The following is a 6,629-nucleotide window of genomic DNA, read 5'->3' as shown; positions in this document are numbered from 1 at the left end:
TGTAGCCCGCTAGGCTCCTCTGTCCATGGGATTTTCCTAGCAAGAATACTGGAGTGGGTTGCCGTTTCTTCCCCTAGGGGATCTTCCCGGCCCAGGGATCAAACATGGACAGGTGGATTCTTTGCCGCTCTGCCACCTGGGGCGCCTACACAAAGAGCATAGTTAGTCACAACTCCCAGCTATTGAACTCCTTCTGTGGACCAGGAGCTTTCCCTGCATCATCTTTGGTTTTCACACCAAACCTGCAAGGAAGGGGGCATTGCTCAACCTATTTACATAAATAATTTGGAAGCTCAGAGGGTGATGTGCCCAAAGTCCCACAGCAAACCCACCACAGAGCTGGGATCTGAGCCTTTTACACTGTCATGGTGCCCTTCCCAACATACCAGCTGCCCCTAGGACTTTGGAAGAATTAGGATACTGTCTGGCACATAATAGACACTTAAAATTATTATGTTTAAAAAATATTAATTATTACAGGCCCTTATTTCATTACATTTATAAACTTCCGCCAGCTTTATTGAGGTATAATTGACAACAAATTGCATAGATTAAGGATGTACAACATGATGTTTTCGATACATTCGTAAACTTAAAAAAAAAAGAGTTGTAAATACTACACCCTCACCAGAATGATGAAAATTATAAACAAGCAAAACCAAAAACCCTGACTGTGCCAAGAACTGGTGAAGATGTGAGCAAGGGAGGTCTTGCTGTTGATGATGGGAGTGCAAAATGGTACAGGAAGGCAGCTTGGCAGCTTCTTTTTCCTTCTTTTCTATACCCCTTTTTTAAACTATATTTTTAAAATTGATTAGTTTTTTGGCCACGCTGGGTCTTTGCTGCTGCGTGTGGGCTTTCTCTCGCTGTGGCGTTCGGAGGCTCTTCTTCATTGCAGTGCAGGGCTCCTTATTGCCGTGGCATCCCCTGTTGCAGTGCACAGGCCCCAGGCACCCAGGCTTCAGTAGTTGCTGCTCAGCTGCTCTGCAGCGTGTGGAATCTTCCCAGAGCAGGGCTCGAACCTGGGTCCCCTGCATTGGCAGGTGGATTCTTAATCGCTGGACCACAGGGGGAGTCCCAGCTTGGCAGTTTCTGAGAGTTAATCATACACTTACCATATGACCCCTTGATCCAATTCTAGGTATTTACCCTAGAGAAATGAAAATATATGGTCACAAAAAAAGAACACGAATGTTTATAGTTCATAGCAACACTATTCATAATTGCCCCAAACTGAAAATAACCCAACTTCCTTCAGCTGGTAAAGGTAAACAAACCGTATATATCCACACGGGGTATTCTACTCAGCAGTGGAAGGGAACAAAGTCCTGGTCCATGAACAATGTGGGTGAGTCTCAGATGCACGAGGCCGAGTAAAAGAAGCCAGACTCAAAAGTCTCCATACTGTGTGACTCCATCTAGATGACTTTCTGGAAAAGACAAAGCCATAGGTCAGGGGGCGGAGCAGTGGTTGCCAGGGGCCAGGGGGTGAGGGCAGGGGGTGGCTACAAAGGCGCAGCGCAGGGAACCTTCTCAGGGAGACAGAGTTGTTCTATGTCATTGTTTTAAAGGCCATGTCGTGTGGCAAGAGCGATCTTAGTTCCCCCACCAGGGATTGAACCCACACTCCCTGTGTTGGAATCGTGGCATCTTAACCACTGAACTGTCAGGGAAGTCCCTGTCCTATTAATAAGTCTTGATTGCGATAATGGTTTCATGACTGTACCTTTTGCCAAAACTCTTGGAACTATTTTATACAGGGTGGGCTTTACTGTATGTAAATTACAGCTCAATATATCCTAACTCACCTAGTGCCATAGTAAGGCCACTTCCCACACACCCCACTCAGATTCACCATTGCTGGGAACACTTGGGGACCAGAGTCAGGGCTCCCGAGCTCAAGAACTGGTCCTGCCCTTTCTGAAGGGACTCTTCTTCAGAACCACTGATGAACTTTAAAAGGCTGATGTCACAGCCCAGTCTCAATCAGGGGATTCTCATTTAACAGCCTCGGGGTGCAGGCTGGGCACTGGGAGTTTTTCAAAAGCTTCCCAGTTGATTTAAATGACCTGGACACTGAGCTCCCTAAGAGTAGGGATTACAAATTATTCAACTTTGTATTCCCAGATTCTCCATAAATATGTGCATTGCAGCACGTAGAAGCAGACAGCGCAGTGTGACACGGTGAAAGTCTTGATAAGCATGTGTGGCCACCACTGCTCTGAGTGTTGGACACATAGTCATTCAGCTGACTCCCCCGAGCTCCCCAGGGAGGTAGGATTATGGTCACCCCCGCTTTACCCAGCCCAGAGTAATGAAGTCTCACCCAAGACAACACAGCCAGTAAGTGGCAGAGCTGTGTGGAGGCCTGGGCCCACTAACCACGGGGCATACTGCCCCCCAGTGTTGGCTAGGAGGAGACTTTGAGTCTGAGTTCATTACTTACAGGCTGGGTGACCGTGGACAAGTTATTGAGCCTTGACTGGTTTCACTGTCCTCATCTGTAAAATGCGGACAGCTGAACTGCTGCCAAAAGGCTGTTCCTGAATGAATGAAATGACGTGTGCCAGGGCTCACTGTAGTGTAAATACTCAGTAAGTTGAGCAATAATGGATGTGAGAAGCAATGAGTGAATGAATGAGTGGATGCCGTTCCCAGAGCCCTGGAGGCAGCCCCGGGTGCCGGAGGAGGACTCCCCAGGAGGGAAGGCAGGCAGAGACAACGTCTTCCATTGACCTGGGGCCCCCGAGGCCCGCCAGAGATGCCCCTGTCCTGGCCTCTGCCAGCCTTCCCTCCCCTTCCACCCTAGATCCTCTTCCACGATCAGGGCACATGGGTACTTTGAGCCACCAGGCTGCTAGGCAAGCCTCCAGCCTTTTAGAAGCAGGGAGCTTCAAGGTGAAAATCCGAATCCCTTAGAGTCACCCCTACCTGACGCAGCCCGTGAGCCTGGGACAAACAGGGTCAACGGGTGAGGGAAGCCAGAGCGAGGTCAGCCTGGGAAGGTCAGGGGCTCCCCCTGCATCATAAGGGCCTCTCTGAGCTCTCAGGAGATGAGCTGTGGTGTCCCTGGCTTTCTGGTGGGACTCTGAGTTCTGCCAGTCCCAGCTCTCTTCTACTGCCTGGTCACTGCACATTTTCACATCTTCACACTCATTCATGGAATCATAAGTGACTCCATTCCTGCCAGGTACTTCCAGCTTGCACTTCCTAGTGGCTGCGGGGGCCACTGGAGCATACAGTGGGGCACACAGCCTCTGGGTTCTGGCATTTCTGCCAGGTAACCCCAAGCGGTGGCAGATCAGGTACCCTCCCAGCGAGGAGGGCAGGGTGGGTGAGTCTTCTTTTGGGCCTCCCTTTATTTTCCCCTTAACACAGGAAAGTCACTTTTGTTCTTGTGATTATGGAATAATATCTCATGTTGAAAAAAAAAATTCAAACACCACAGACACAGCTAAAGAAGACAGTAGAACAATCACTTGTAAAGTGCGTTGTGTACCCTTCAGTCGGGGCAGATGTAAAATATCTTCACCCAAGCAGGACCGGAACATTCCACCGCCAGTGATTTGGAAAGTTGCCGCTTCCACCCACTGTTATGTGACCACAAGCAAGTTCTACTCAACCACTGACGCTTCAGTTTCCTCATCTGTAAAATGAGGATTTGGATATAGTATCTACTTCTAATGTTACTAAGAATTAAGTGGGACTTCCGTAGTGGTACACTGGATAAGAATCTGCCTGCCATTGCATGGACATTGGTTTGATCCCTGATCCAGGAAGATCCCACATCTGAGGAACAACTAAAGCCACGCACCGCAACTATTGAGCCTTGCCTCAGCTGCTGAGCCCATGTGTCCTAGAGCCGGTGGTTGGCAACAAGAGAAGCCACCTCATGCAATGAGAATCCCGAGCACCGTGATGAAGAATAGTCCTCACTCGCCAAAACTGGAGAGAGGACGCACACAGCAAGGAAGACGCAGCCGAGCCAAGAAGTAATAATAATAACTTTTTAATTGGAGAAGGAAATGGCAACCCACTCCAGTATCCTTGCCTGGGAAATCCCATGGATAGAGGAACCTAGTGGGCTACAATCCATGCGGTCACAAAGAGTCAGACACGACTGAGCAATTGACACCTTAACTTTCCTTCCACTTAATGAACTACTATTACCTTTGACATTTTTACAGCAAATATGTTCAAAGGCCTTTTATATACTCATAAAACTACCTTCACAATAGAAGCTGCAGGACTTCCCTGGTGGCACAATGGACAGGAATCCGCCTGACATTGCAGGGGACATGGGTTTGATCCCTGGTCCGGGAAGATCCCACATGCCACGTGGCAACAAAGCCTGCGCGCTACAACTACTGAGCCCACACCTAGAGCCTGTGCTCTGAGCCCACACCTAGAGAAGCCACCGTGGTGAGAAGCCTGCACATCACAACCCAAGAGCGGAGCCCACCCTCCGCAACTAGAGAAACTGCGTGCAGTGAAGACCCAGGGAAAGCTAGAAATAAATTTATTTTAAAAATCTAGATAAAAAATAAATAAATAATTTTTTAAAAAAGAATTAAGCGCAATAATCTCCACCAAGGCCTTAACTCAGTGCCTGACATACAGTGAGTGTTTTAAAATGTTAGATCCTTCTGTAGCTATTGTCCATTTATACCTCGCGGGCATCTTCCCAGGTGAGCTTGTTAAGACGGAAGCTTCACTGAAGAGCCGCAAGGTTCTCCACTGCGTGGACACAGCACTTTGCTAGTTCCCTCTCCACGGGCATAAGTTTTTTCGCTGTCTCCTCTGGATGGATATTTACATAGTTTCCAGTTTGGGGGACCACCATACATGACTTGCATGAGTGTTTTCTCACTGATCTGCCTCCTTGGGGTAAATCCTCAGAATTGTCACTGCAGGTGAAGGTTAGAATGTGTGTGCAGTCAGGACGTCAGGGTGCTAACACCCCTTCCTTGTGTTTCACACACTCTTTAAATCCCATCTGTGGATGACCGCTCTCAGACCCAGTGCCTGGGCTCAGATACCTGACTGCTGGCCGAGGCTGTGAGCGGTCACCTCAGCTCTAACTCGTGCACGTCCCAACCTGCCCCTCCCGAGGCCTCCTCATCTCAGTTAGCGGCCAGGTCAGAGGCCGTAGAGTCACCTCTGGTTCCCTCTCCCGCCGTAGTCACTGTGGAGGGGAGTTTCCACTCTACCTTCAAAATAAACCCAGAATTCGATCCCTTCTCACCACTTTTACTGCTCCAGCCCTAATATAAGCCACCTCCCCTCTCACTGATACAGCTGTGACTGCCTCTCACCTGCTTCTGCCTTCATCCCTTTCAGTCTATTTCAGCAAGCAGCAGGACAGAGTCCGTTCAAACCAATCAGATTCCCCTCAAGACTCCTCATCTCATTCAGCCCTGACCCCACTCTCAGTTTAGTGATGGCCTGACATCTTCTGCCCTGATCTCCTTCCTGCCCACTCCGCTCCGGCCACACTGACCTCCTCGCTGTTCTTTGCACGCACCAGGCAGGCTCCCACCGCAGGACCTTTCCACTTGCTGTTCCCTCTGCCTGGAATGCTCTCCCCCCACACCCGCCACCTGTGTGCTGCTCTCCCTTTCTTCTCCCCTTGAGCTTGTTTTTCAGACACTGACTTCTCAGTGAAGCCTTCCTTGATTTTCCTTTAAAAACGGACACCTCCCCCCGCCCCCCCGACCCCTGCTCGTTTTCCCACTCCTTTTGTTGTCCTACCAGAATGACCAACCTTCCTGGTTTGCCTGGAGCTGAGGGGTTTCCTGAGACTTAAGGTTTTCAGTTTCAAAACTAGGCAAGCCTGGATGGTTTGTCACTCGTTAATCTAATATGATCTACATTTTATTAATATGTACTTACTTTGTTGAATAAGAACATAAACTCCATGGAGGCAGAAATTTTGTCTCCTTCATCGCTGTGCCCTGGTATAGGAACTGCATTTGGCCCGAAAAGATGCTCAACAAATACTTGTTGAATGAAGGAATAAACTTACAGCCAGGCCAGGCTGGTCCCCAGAGAGACGGTGCCAAGTAGGTTTTCTTGGGCTTTAAAAAATACCCTAAAGGGACTTCCCTGGTAGTCCAGGAGTTAAGATTCCATGCTTCCACAACATGGGCTGTGAGTTTGAGTCCTGGCTGGGGAACTAAGATCCCACGTGCCGTGTGACTCAACCAAGAAAATTTAAAAATACCCTACAGAAGGGAGGGGGCCTCAGATTGCAGAGGGAGGCAGGAGCAGACTGCTGGGCAAAGATGTGTGACTTGTCTGCTACGCCTGTCAGGGACCAGGGAGGGGGAGGCCCTGGATGTGGGCTGCTGGTCACTGCCACCCCCCGGTGGTCTCTTATGAAAAAGCAGCCTACCCCACCCTCTGGAGGGTGGGAGATGCTCCCCTGACTTCCCCTCCAGCTCCTATTGCTGTCTCCCCCTATTTTCTTCACTCTTTCCCCCCCCTTCTCTGCTCAGCCAACTGCTCTGCTACCTGATGGATGGAGCTTCCACCTTAGTGCACTGTGTTAAAACCTGGTTCCTACATCCAGCAGCTGGGGGGACCTTGAGCAATGACTAACCCTCTCTAAGAGTCAGTGTCCTCATCTG

At 49.5% G+C, this 6,629-nt stretch overlaps 1 long non-coding RNA gene across 1 annotated transcript; it reads right to left on the bottom strand.

Moving 5' to 3' along the window:
* Positions 1-487: 487 nt before the first annotated feature.
* Positions 488-2,806, bottom strand: LOC138425466 (uncharacterized). The gene is made up of 3 exons (XR_011251228.1): positions 1,278-2,806; positions 1,116-1,150; positions 488-1,031 (listed from the first exon to the last, which is right to left on the bottom strand). It is a non-coding gene; the product is annotated as an uncharacterized lncRNA (long non-coding RNA).
* Positions 2,807-6,629: the final 3,823 nt, after the last annotated feature.

The sequence above is a fragment of the Ovis canadensis genome, chromosome 20 (genome assembly GCF_042477335.2).
Source record: "Ovis canadensis isolate MfBH-ARS-UI-01 breed Bighorn chromosome 20, ARS-UI_OviCan_v2, whole genome shotgun sequence".
Lineage (NCBI taxonomy): Eukaryota > Metazoa > Chordata > Mammalia > Artiodactyla > Bovidae > Ovis > Ovis canadensis.
This window is presented reverse-complemented; position numbering and strand designations above follow the sequence as displayed.